Here is a 12,953-nt window from a genome sequence, read left to right on the forward strand (position 1 = left end):
ACCTCACGATGAATCGACGAGAGGAACGATAGCGAGAAAAAGGCCATTTCATCTTGCGCAACACCAAGCAGCCGCAAACAAACAGACTCACCTTGCAGGACCTCACGCTTTGTTCCTCCTCAGAGATTCTCGACGTCGGTATCGTAGCAGCAAATCTCTCTCCTGTCGACACAAATAATCCGCCTTTGAGATTCTTTGGATGCAAAGGGAACGAACGGCTCCGGCGCAGAAACAAACGCGACTCACAATGACATTTCTGACATGAGCTCCTGTCTCCAGAGCCTGAAAAACACGTCACCGGCGATGATTGGAGGGACGCTCGTCTTTTCCAAAAGTGACAACTACAGGGTGTGTCAGGGTTTTCCAGATTATCTTTATCGTATCATTGTGTTGCTTTGACTTTGACTGCGACCTGTAATAAATAATATTATTTATCCCTTATTTATCCCTATCGCTTATCCCTTCCTACACAAAGTCGTAAAACACCCCTTGCTATGTTTTGACTAGAGGTCAAGGGCTTCCTCTATTCAATCCACTCTTACACCCACCCTGTTTCTCTTAATTAAAATGCTCGTGCAGGAGCCGAGAGTCAGACTTCATTCGTACAACGGATGGACTCTCCACCTGCAGGTGTCCAAAAGAACTTACTTGTCTCCCGTGTGGTTCTTGCAAAATAAGTTGGAGCGAGCGCAACTCTAACAGGGTGCATTTTGCCACTAGCTGCCTACGGACAATGACGTCGCGCTCGCGGCTCATGGTTGACGGGCTGAGCAGCCGGGCAAGTCCGTCGTTTTCAGCGCACAGCGAGTGGCAAAGGCGCTGACAAAACGGGAGCTTTGAGCTGCTGAAAACGGCAAAACAAGTCTAAAGCGTGTTCAAACGCGTGCGCACAATGCTCCTGCTTGAAAGGTCGGAATTTAAGGGGCCAATTTTTTGGATGGCGGCCGCCGGCCAAGCTTTGGACGGAAAAGGTTTCCTGGCGACAGCGAGCGAGCGCGGCGCTGCCGTACGTGCACCGAGTCGCCTGCCTGAAGACCTTGGACAAGTCGTCGATGATGTGCCGCTGCTCCACAACTTGAAGGAACTCCATTTCACCGTCCTGCTGGCCGCAACCGCGGTCCAGGTCATTGAGCGAACTAGGCCTTCTCTGTGGAACACAAATGCAGTGGACTCTGTTGGCACGCCGCCGTTGTCCGCGTCGACTTACCAAGCTTGCCATCTCCTCGTTCTCCTGGGTGACAAAGCGCACTTTGTTTTCAAGGCGACACAGCACCAGCGAGAGTTCTTCATTCTTCCTGCTCAGGCGTTTGTTTTTGTACAGGAGTGGCAGAAACTGGCTTTCTGTTTCTCTCAGTCGCTTTAGCTGCAAGCATGAAGTGCGGGATGTGAAAGACGCACAACACGCGGGCCAGAACGTATCCATTCCTTTTGCATCGGTTTGAACGGAATCGTGGCTTTGGCTCCCAATAAAAGACATCTACCAGGCAACCGACTCGCCGCGCCGCTCAACTAATAAGCAAGCGCAATGGGTGCCTCGCTGGATGGCGCGCATCAAACGTAGCGCAAACCTTCAAGCGTGCCGTCAATAAATTACCAGTTCATTGCGCTCTTCAGAAAGCAGGGCGTTTCGATCCTCCAGTTTCCTGATGACTGCGCTGAGCTCAGCGATTTTCAGATGAAACCGTCGCGTGTCCCGATCCTCCTGAGACTGAAAACGCCCCGCAACACACACACACAAGCACTCGTTCAAAGTTCAAAACTGTTTTTGTGCTACCTTCCTCCAGCAACGAACTAAGTCATGCGTACTGCAAGTGTGTGATGAGGTGGCTTACGCAATGAAGAGGATTGCTAGTAGCGGCGTTGACCCCACTTCCAGGGTAGTTTAGGCCCGCCCTTTGGGAATCCCTCAGGGCAGCGATCTGCTGCTCGGCAGCCTGAGTCTGCAGCTGAAGGCGGTGGACGTGGCCGGCCCCAGGGTTTCATCCAAAACACTAACCGCTCTGTCTTTCAGCTTGATCTCATCCGTCTGGATGTACAAACGGGGAGCGCTCAGGCAGGCGGGCAAACTCATTTGCCAGAATTGTGACAAAAACAAAGAGAGCAACCGGCCAATTTTGTTCTTGAATCGACTAGAACACCTTTGCTGTGACAAAAGCGAAGCGAGCAACCGGACATTTTCTTCTTGTGAAATAGAATAGAATAGAATGCCTTAGGTGTCATTGCACTGCAGGTATACAACGAAATTGGGAACATAGTCACGCACCGCGCATCTGATCAGTCCTACCAGTCGGCGGATCTCCCTCTCGCAGTCTCTCTTGGTTCGGCTCAGCTCCTCCCGATGCTGGTGATGAGCCGATCGGAGCTCGGCCGCTCGGGACTGCCAGGCCTGCTAGGCCGCTGCCAGGGCTTCTTCCGCGCTCCTGGTGGAGGCGACACCGCTCGGTCTCCCGACACCGCCGCGTCTCCTCCACCTCCGCCAGCAAAGCGCCCCCCCTCCTCACCTGAGCAGACATTGCGCCACACCGGGCCGTTGAGACCGCAACGGAGCGCCGCGACGCTTACTGGGGACAAGCTACACAATACGGTAGCGGCCGCATCGAAGCCCGACGTGGCGTGCGGATAGTCAGACACGGATAGAGCGGATCACCTTGTCCATGGAGCCGTCCCTCAGGCTGAGAACCAAGGCATTCAGTCGCTGGATCTCTCCATCTTTGACTTTGATCACTCTCATCAGCTCCATTTCATGCTGCCGCAGTAATGTCTCCCTGGTAATGGCTAACTCTTTCTGCTTCTCCTCATGGAGTTTGCTTTTGAGTTCCGTCATGGCGGCGGTGGCACGGTGGTGCTCCGCCCGCAGGTCCTGACTTCTCTCTCTCTCCAGACAGCTGACCTGACATGACTTAGACTTAGACAAACTTTATTGTCATCTTGTCTGCACATGGTGCATACAAAACGAAATTCCGTTGCATACGTCTTACAACAAAGTAGTGATATTGCAGTTGAATAGAAGTAACATATCCTATGAAAATATATATATATACATATATACTATATATATATATATATATATATATATATTAAAAATAAGTATAAAGTGCAGCAGTGATAATTATGCAATAGTGCAAGTAGGCAAAACAGTATTCAAGAGTGTGCAGAGGAATGCTAAACCATGTATTAAACTTCTATTTAAAGGGTTTATACAAGTTCAGTAAAGTTGGTAGTGCGAGATAGTGCAAGATAGAGGTCCGTAGTGTCATAAAGTACAGTTCTGTGAATGTGTGATGCAGAGTTCAGTTTAGAGCTCAACAGTTCTAGTGTTCAACAGTCTGATGACAGCAGGGAAAAAGCTGTTGCAGAACCTGGTGGACCTGCAGCGGATGCTGCAAACCTCTTCCCAGAGGGCAGCAGGGAGAACAGTCCATGGTGGGGGTGTGATGGGTCATTGATGATGTTACGGGCACGGGACATGCAGCGCTGAGATGAAATGTCCTGAATGGAGGGAAGAGGAGCCCCTATGATCCTCTCTGCTGTCCTCACCACTCCTCACGTTCTTCCAATCGGAGGCGGTGCAGCCTCCACACCACACAGAGAGACAGCTTGTCAGAATGCTCTCTATGGTGCTCCTGTAGAACGTCCTCATGATGGGTGGGGGCAGGTGGGCTCTCCTCATCCTCCGCAGGAAGTACAAGCGCTTCTGTGCCCTCTTGACCAGTGCCGTAGTGTTCATAGTCCAGGTGAGGTCTTCTGTGATGTGGACCCCCAGGAATTTGGTGGTGCTGACCACCTCCACAGCTGAGCTGTTGATGATCAGTGGAGCGTGGTGAGGCTGTTTTTTCCTGAAGTCGACGATGATCTCCTTCATCTTCTCCTCATTCAGGATCAGGCTGTTTTCTCTGCACCAGCCCACCAGCTGCTCCACCTCCTCTCTGTAGTCCAGGTCGTTGTTGTCTCTGATGAGCCCCACCACCGTTGTGTCGTCTGCTGACTTCACGATGTGATTGGTGGTGAACCTGAGGACGCAGTCGTGTGTCATCAGGGTGCACAGCAGGGGGCTCAGGACGCAGCCCTGAAGGGAGCCTGTGCTGAGGGTGATGACATCAGAGGTGTTCTGTCCGACCCGGACTGACTGAGGTCTGTTGGTGAGGAAGTCTAGCAGCCAGTTGCGAAGGGGGGTGTTGAAGCCCAGGTGTTCCAATTTTCCTACCAGATGCTGTGGGATGATGGTGTTAAACGCTGAGCTGAAGTCCAGGAACAGCCTCCGCACATGGGTGTTCTTCTCCTCCAGGTGAGCCAGGCTCAGGTGAAGAACGGAGGAGATGGCGTCCTGAGTGGAGCGGTTTTGCCGGTCGGCAAACTGGAACGGGTCAAATAATAGGGGGAGTCTGGAAACGATGTGACCTTTAAGCAGCCTTTCGAAGCACTTCATCATAACCGGAGTCAGTGCAACAGGCCGGTAATCAATAAATTAGGTGATTTGAGGTTTCTTCGGCACCGGAATGATGGAGGCAGTCTTAAAGCACGCCGGCACTGTGGCTTGGCCCAGCGAGGTGTTAAAAATGTCTGTGATGACCCCAGCCAGATGACTTGCACATTCCCTGAACACACGCCCAGGAATGTTGTCGGGGCCAGGGGCCTTACAGGGGTTGACTCTCCTCAGGGTCTTCAACACATCGGCGGAGTCAAGGCAGAGTACCTCCTCTTCCTGATGGGGGACAGTTTTAACTGCTGGAGTGCCGTTTAGTGCCTCGAACCTCCCAAAGAAGTTATTTAGACCATTTAGAAAGTCAGCATCAACTACACCCACCGGGGGGGGGGAGGGTGAGTTGTAGTCTGTAATCGCCCGTATGCCTTGCCACATACTCCTGATGTTTTTGACGTCGTGGAAACGATCCTGAAATTTTCGACTGCGGTCTCGCTTCGCTATCCTGATGGCACGGTTCAAGTTGGCTCTCGCTGTCCTCAGTGTCTCCTTGTCGCCAGACTTGAAGGCAGAGTTCCGCGCTCGTAGCGTTTGACGTACCTCCTCAGTCATCCAGGGTCGTTGGTTGCCCCGGGTGATGATATTCTTAGTGGTGCTGACGTCCTCGGTGCATTTGTTGATGTAGGCTGACACAGTCATGGCACACGCATGTCTAATCTACATCGGGAAAACTGGGAGGGAGGGAGGCAGGCAGGGAGGCAGGCAGGGAGGCAGGCAGGGAGGCAGGCAGTGTCTGTCTGTTGAGGTTTTCACCTTGTTCTTCTCCTGCTGAAGTTCTAACTGGACGTCCATCAGTTTGGTTCTCAGCTCGTCATTGGCGGCCTGAAGGGCGTCCGTTCGCTCCGCCTTGGCCCGCCCTGCCGGAGCTCGTTTGGACATCTCTTACTCGAGTCTCGCCCGGTCGTCAGTCAGAGATCACAACATTTGTACCTGGAGAGCACAAACGCAGCGCTGTTTTCCACTGGCTTCGAACTCAACTTCAATCGGTACCGTAACTTACAACATCATAAACATAGAACTAGCTTGACTTATTCATTGAATAAATGCATTTGGTTCTTCAAAACTGCATCACGCAACATAGCGTGACCGAGACGGCCGTTATCCACCTGCGTGAAGTTATTTGGTGAAATGAATGAGATGTTTAAGACACCATCGTTCTGTCTCTATGTAGATGAAGGGAAATAATCGATTGCTGAAGGTCCAAAGGTGTTGTGATAAACAAATAAACATATTAGTGATTAGTGACATATTTGTGATAAACATATTAGGCAGGATAATCACATATGTTAACGTGACTGCCCACACTGTATTTATTTATGGTTATTTGTTAAATCGAGTACTGTTAGACATGAAATAGGAAGTGTTTAACATAAATGGAAGACGAAAGGGGTACTCACCATTGTAGCTCCTGCTGGTCAATGATACGAGCCTCTTCTTGCAGTGGAAAACATACAGCCAACAAACACCGTGGAACCTAAAGGAATGAAATTAAACATTAACATTTAGCCTCAACCAACATTCACAGATACAACGCAACGCAAACTACACAAACGTAAATCTTTTTAAACACAATGAGTTGTACTTACCGTGTACGCTCTAGACGGTCCACTTGCAAGCAGAAAATAAAGATATTTCTGTTGATAATCGTCGTGTTTGTATCCGGTGTCTCGCTCAAGGCCATTGCGCCCACAGATTTGAATTTTGGCGAGAGTTCAGCCTATTGACGTCATTTCCGCGGTGTAATACCCGCATATCTGAAACGGCAAAGTTAAGAGTAGAGTTAAATAAAGTTTTTAGTCAACGCAATAATTTACAACCGTTGACCAGTCGAAATAATCGTCGAAATTTGGCGTCTGTGGCTGGAAGCAGACGCCGAGTTCGACATTCCTCCCAAACGCCACACTCCCTCGCTTTTCAGGGCTAAAAAAAAACAGTTGTAATTACCTTGTACGCTCTAGACGGTCAAGTTGCAAGCTGAAAACAAAAATATTTGCCTTGTTAGTCATCGTGTTACTAACCGCTGTGTCTTGTTTGCCAGAACTGCCGCTTTCCTACTTCCTGTTGCAAGCCACGCCCACGGATTATAATTTTGCCGTGAGTTCCGCCTATTGACGTCATGTCCGCGTCACATGACTGCGACGTAATATTATCTAAAACTGTTTGTGCGGTATTGTGTTGTTCTGTGCGGTATTGTGTTATTCTGTGCGGCGTCGTGTTGTTCTGTGCGGCGTCGTGTTGTTCAGTGCGACGTCGTGTTGTTCAGTGCGGCATGGTGTTGTTCAGTGCGGCATGGTGTTGTTCAGTGCGGCATGGTGTTGTTCAGTGCGGCATAATGTTGTTCAGTGCGGCATAATGTTGTTCAGTGCGGCATGGTGTTGTTCAGTGCGGCATGGTGTTGTTCAGTGCGGCATGGTGTTGTTCAGTGCGGCATAATGTTGTTCAGTGCGCCATAATGTTGTTCAGTGCGGCATGGTGTTGTTCAGTGCGGGATGGTGTTGTTCAGTGCAGGATGGTGTTGGTCAGTGCGGCATGGTGTTGTTCAATGCGGCATGGTGTTGTTCAGTGCGGGATGGTGTTGTTCAGTGCGGCATGGTGTTGTTCAGTGCGGCATAATGTTGTTCAGTGCGGCATGGTGTTGTTCAGTGCGGCATGGTGTTGTTCAGTGCGGCATGGTGTTGTTCAGTGCGGCATGGTGTTGTTCAGTGCGGAATGGTGTTGTTCAGTGCGGCATGGTGTTGTTCAGTCCGGGATGGTGTTGTTCAATGCGGGATCGTGTTGTTTAGTGCGGGGTGGTGTTGTTCAGTGCGGGATGGTGTTGTTCAGTGCGGCATGGTGTTGTTCAATGCGGCATGGTGTTGTTCAGTGCGGGATGGTGTTGTTCATTGCGGCATGGTGTTGTTCAGTGCGGCATGGTGTTGTTCAGTGCGGCATGGTGTTGTTCAGTGCGGCATGGTGTTGTTCAGTGCGGCATAATGTTGTTCAGTGCGGCATGGTGTTGTTCAGTGTGGAAAGGTGTTGTTCAGTGCAGGATGGTGTTGTTCAGTGCGGCATGGTGTTGTTCAATGCAGGATCGTGTTGTTCAGTGCAGCATAATGTTGTTCAGTGCAGCATGGTGTTGTTCAGTGCGGCATGGTGTTGTTCAATGCGGCATGGTGTTGTTCACTGCGGGATGGTGTTGTTCAATGCGGGATCGTGTTGTTCAGTGCGGCATAATGTTGTTCAGTGCAGCATGGTGTTGTTCAGTGCGGCATGGTGTTGTTCAGTGCGACATAATGTTGTTTAGTGCGGCATAATGTTGTTCAGTGCGGCATAATGTTGTTCAGTGCGGCATGGTGTTGTTCAGTGCGGCATGGTGTTGTTCAGTGCGGCATGGTGTTGTTCAGTGCAGGATGGTGTTGTTCAGTGCGGCATGGTGTTGTTCAATGCGGCATGGTGTTGTTCAGTGCGGGATGGTGTTGTTCAGTGCAGGATGGTGTTGTTCAGTGCGGCATGGTGTTGTTCAGTGCGGAATGGTGTTGTTCAGTGCGGCATGGTGTTGTTCAGTGCGGCATGGTGTTGTTCAGTGCAGGATGGTGTTGTTCAATGCGGGATCGTGTTGTTCAGTGCGGCATGGTGTTGTTCAGTGCGGGATGGTGTTGTTCAGTGCGGCATAATGTTGTTCAGTGCGGCATGGTGTTGTTCAGTGCGGCATGGTGTTGTTCAGTGCGGCATGGTGTTGTTCAGTGCGGCATGGTGTTGTTCAGTGCGGCATAATGTTGTCCAGTGCGCCATAATGTTGTTCAGTGCGGCATGGTGTTGTTTAGTGCGGGATGGTGTTGTTCAGTGCAGGATGGTGTTGTTCAGTGCGGCATGGTGTTGTTCAATGCGGCATGGTGTTGTTCAGTGCGGGATGGTGTTGTTCAGTGCGGCATGGTGTTGTTCAGTGCGGCATAATGTTGTTCAGTGCGGCATGGTGTTGTTCAGTGCGGCATGGTGTTGTTCAGTGCGGCATGGTGTTCAGTGCGGCATGGTGTTGTTCAGTGCGGAATGGTGTTGTTCAGTGCGGCATGGTGTTGTTCAGTGCGGGATGGTGTTGTTCAATGCGGGATCGTGTTGTTCAGTGCGGGGTGGTGTTGTTCAGTGCAGGATGGTGTTGTTCAGTGCAGGATGGTGTTGTTCAGTGCGGCATGGTGTTGTTCAATGCAGGATCGTGTTGTTCAGTGCAGCATAATGTTGTTCAGTGCAGCATGGTGTTGTTCAGTGCGGCATGGTGTTGTTCAGTGCGGCATGGTGTTTTTCAGTGCGGCATAATGTTGTTCAGTGCGGCATGGTGTTGTTCAGTGCGGCATGGTGTTGTTCAGTGCAGGATGGTGTTGTTCAGTGCGGCATGGTGTTGTTCAATGCAGGATCGTGTTGTTCAGTGCAGCATAATGTTGTTCAGTGCAGCATGGTGTTGTTCAGTGCGGCATGGTGTTGTTCAATGCGGCATGGTGTTGTTCACTGCGGGATGGTGTTGTTCAATGCGGGATCGTGTTGTTCAGTGCGGCATAATGTTGTTCAGTGCAGCATGGTGTTGTTCAGTGCGGCATGGTGTTGTTCAGTGCGACATAATGTTGTTTAGTGCGGCATAATGTTGTTCAGTGCGGCATAATGTTGTTCAGTGCGGCATGGTGTTGTTCAGTGCGGCATGGTGTTGTTCAGTGCGGCATGGTGTTGTTCAGTGCAGGATGGTGTTGTTCAGTGCGGCATGGTGTTGTTTAATGCGGCATGGTGTTGTTCAGTGCGGGATGGTGTTGTTCAGTGCAGGATGGTGTCGTTCAGTGCGGCATGGTGTTGTTCAGTGCGGAATGGTGTTGTTCAGTGCGGCATGGTGTTGTTCAGTGCGGCATGGTGTTGTTCAGTGCAGGATGGTGTTGTTCAATGCGGGATCGTGTTGTTCAGTGCGGCATGGTGTTGTTCAGTGCGGCATGGTGTTGTTCAGTGCGGCATGGTGTTGTTCAGTGCGGCATGGTGTTGTTCAGTGCGGCATGGTGTTGTTCAGTGCGGCATGGTGTTGTTCAGTGCGGCATGGTGTTGTTCAGTGCGGCATAATGTTGTCCAGTGCGCCATAATGTTGTTCAGTGCGGCATGGTGTTGTTTAGTGCGGGATGGTGTTGTTCAGTGCAGGATGGTGTTGTTCAGTGCGGCATGGTGTTGTTCAATGCGGCATGGTGTTGTTCAGTGCGGGATGGTGTTGTTCAGTGCGGCATGGTGTTGTTCAGTGCGGCATAATGTTGTTCAGTGCGGCATGGTGTTGTTCAGTGCGGCATGGTGTTGTTCAGTGCGGCATGGTGTTGTTCAGTGCGGCATGGTGTTGTTCAGTGCGGAATGGTGTTGTTCAGTGCGGCATGGTGTTGTTCAGTGCGGGATGGTGTTGTTCAATGCGGGATCGTGTTGTTCAGTGCGGGGTGGTGTTGTTCAGTGCAGGATGGTGTTGTTCAGTGCAGGATGGTGTTGTTCAGTGCGGCATGGTGTTGTTCAATGCAGGATCGTGTTGTTCAGTGCAGCATAATGTTGTTCAGTGCAGCATGGTGTTGTTCAGTGCGGCATGGTGTTGTTCAATGCGGCATGGTGTTGTTCAGTGCGGGATGGTGTTGTTCAGTGCGGCATGGTGTTTTTCAGTGCGGCATAATGTTGTTCAGTGCGGCATGGTGTTGTTCAGTGCGGCATGGTGTTGTTCAGTGCGACATAATGTTGTTCAGTGCGGCATAATGTTGTTCAGTGCGGCATGGTGTTGTTCAGTGCGGCATGGTGTTGTTCAGTGCGGCATGGTGTTGTTCAGTGCGGCATGGTGTTGTTCAGTGCAGGATGGTGTTGTTCAGTGCAGGATGGTGTTGTTCAATGCGGCATGGTGTTGTTCAGTGCGGGATGGTGTTGTTCAGTGCAGGATGGTGTTGTTCAGTGCGGCATGGTGTTGTTCAGTGCGGAATGGTGTTGTTCAGTGCGGCATGGTGTTGTTCAGTGCGGCATGGTGTTGTTCAGTGCAGGATGGTGTTGTTCAATGCGGGATGGTGTTGTTCAGTGCGGGATGGTGTTGTTCAGTGCAGGATGGTGTTGTTCAGTGCGGCATGGTGTTGTTCAATGCGGCATGGTGTTGTTCAGTGCAGGATGGTGTTGTTCAGTGCGGCATGGTGTTGTTCAATGCGGCATGGTGTTGTTCAATGCGGCATGGTGTTGTTCAGTGCGGCATGGTGTTGTTCAGTGCGGCATGGTGTTGTTCAGTGCAGCGTAATGTTGTTCAGTGCGGCATGGTGTTGTTCAGTGCGCAATGGTGTTGTTCAGTGCGGCATGGTGTTGTTCAGTGCAGGATGGTGTTGTTCAGTGCGGCATGGTGTTGCTCAGTGCGGCATGGTGTTGTTCAGTGCGGGATGGTGTTGTTCATTGCGGCATGGTGTTGTTCAGTGCGGCATGGTGTTGTTCAGTGCGGCATGGTGTTGTTCAGTGCGGCATAATGTTGTTCAGTGCGCCATAATGTTGTTCAGTGCGGCATGGTGTTGTTCAGTGCGGGATGGTGTTGTTCAGTGCAGGATGGTGTTGTTCAGTGCGGCATGGTGTTGTTCAGTGCGGCATAATGTTGTTCAGTGCGGCATAATGTTGTTCAGTGCGGCATAATGTTGTTCAGTGCGGGATGGTGTTGTTCATTGCGGCATGGTGTTGTTCAGTGCGGCATGGTGTTGTTCAGTGCGGCATGGTGTTGTTCAGTGCGGGATGGTGTTGTTCAGTGCAGGATGGTGTTGTTCAGTGCGGCATGGTGTTGTTCAGTGCGGCATGGTGTTGTTCATTTCGGCATAATGTTGTTCAGTGCGGCATAATGTTGTTTAGTGCGGCATGGTGTTGTTCAGTGCGGGATGGTGTTGTTCAGTGCGTTATAATGTTGTTCAGTGCGGCATGGTGTTGTTCAGTGCGGCATGGTGTTGTTCAGTGCGGCATGGTGTTGTTCAGTGCGGCATAATGTTGTTCAGTGCGGCATAATGTTGTTCAGTGCGGCATGGTGTTGTTCAGTGCGGGATGGTGTTGTTCAGTGCGGGATGGTGTTGTTCAGTGCGGCATGGTGTTGTTCAGTGCGGCATGGTGTTCAATGCGGAATGGTGTTGTTCAGTGCAGGATGGTGTTGTTCAGTGCGGCATGGTGTTGTTCAGTGCGGCATAATGTTGTTCAGTGCGGCATGGTGTTGTTCAGTGCGGCATGGTGTTGTTCAGTGCGGCATGGTGTTGTTCAGTGCGGCATAATGTTGTTCAGTGCGGCATGGTGTTGTTCAGTGCGGCATGGTGTTGTTCAGTGCGGCATAATGTTCAGTGCGGCATAATGTTGTTCAGTGCGGCATGGTGTTGTTCAGTGCGGGATGGTGTTGTTCAGTGCAGGATGGTGTTGTTCAGTGCGGCATGGTGTTCTGTGCGGGATGGTGTCTTTCAGTGCGGCATGGTGTCGTTCAGTGCGGCATGGTGTCTTTCAGTGCGGCATGGTGTCGTTCAGTGAGGCATGGTGTTGTTCAGTGCGGCATGGTGTTGTTTAGTGCGGCATGGTGTTGTTCAGTGCGGGATGGTGTTGTTCAGTGTGGCATGGTGTTCAGTGCGGCATGGTGTTGTTCAGTGCGGTATCGTGTTGTTCAGTGCGGTATCGTGTTTCTCAGTGCGGTATCGTGTTGTTCAGTGCAGTATCGTTGTGTTGTTCGTATTGTGTTTAACACTTAGCCTCTAACACTTAGCCTCTAACACTTAGCCTCTAGCATCTAGAAGGTAAATAAATAGGAAGGAAGGACTCACCGGTGACGTCTTCGCCCACGTCCAAGCGTTGTACTTTGTATTTTCATCCTTCTGACAGTGGAAAACATAGCCAACAAACACCGTGGAACCTAAACGAATGAAAGAAAACTATCATTTGGCCACAACCAACATTCACAGATACAACACAATGTGACGTGCGGGGTTGAGGTTAAAGGTTGAGTGAAGGGCCCTCGTTTTAAACTACTTTTTTGAAAAGGATTGGGAACAAGTAAGACGTATTTAATTTATTTAATGGGAAGTAGTAAGAGCTATTGAATTTAATCTATGTATTATATTCTATTGTATTGTATTCTGTTGTATTCTTTTGGATTGTATTCACACTAACCCCACTAAAACTTCAGCCCACAAAAACTCGCCTCTGGCGCCTAGCCTCTGGCACTTAGCCTCTAACACTTAGCCTTTAACACTTAGCCTTTAACACTTAGCCTTTAACACTTAGCCTAGAAGGTGAATAAATAGGGTTAAAGGTTGAGTGAAGGGACCTCGTTTTAAACTACTTTTTTGTAAAGGAGTGGGAACAAGTAAGACGTATTTAATTTATTTAATGGGAAGTAGTAAGACTTATTAAATTTATTTAATCTACTTTTCTTCCCAGGCAAAATTTGATGTGCTGCAATTCCAAATTTCCAAAGTGAATGAAGGAATGAAGTCCTTTAAATTATGATTTTGTA

The 12,953-nt window shown here is 50.1% G+C and overlaps 1 long non-coding RNA gene across 1 annotated transcript; it reads right to left on the minus strand.

Annotated features, from left to right (window-relative positions):
• Window positions 1-1,284: 1,284 nt before the first annotated feature.
• Window positions 1,285-2,487, minus strand: LOC148377919 (uncharacterized). The gene is made up of 4 exons (XR_015856326.1): window positions 2,285-2,487; window positions 1,833-2,026; window positions 1,595-1,708; window positions 1,285-1,363 (listed from the first exon to the last, which is right to left on the minus strand). It is a non-coding gene; the product is annotated as an uncharacterized LOC148377919 (long non-coding RNA).
• Between the last annotated feature and the right edge of the window lie 10,466 nt (window positions 2,488-12,953).

Source organism: Syngnathus floridae, unplaced genomic scaffold (assembly GCF_059516105.1).
Source record: "Syngnathus floridae isolate MCC-2025c unplaced genomic scaffold, RoL_Sflo_1.0 HiC_scaffold_76, whole genome shotgun sequence".
Lineage (NCBI taxonomy): Eukaryota > Metazoa > Chordata > Actinopteri > Syngnathiformes > Syngnathidae > Syngnathus > Syngnathus floridae.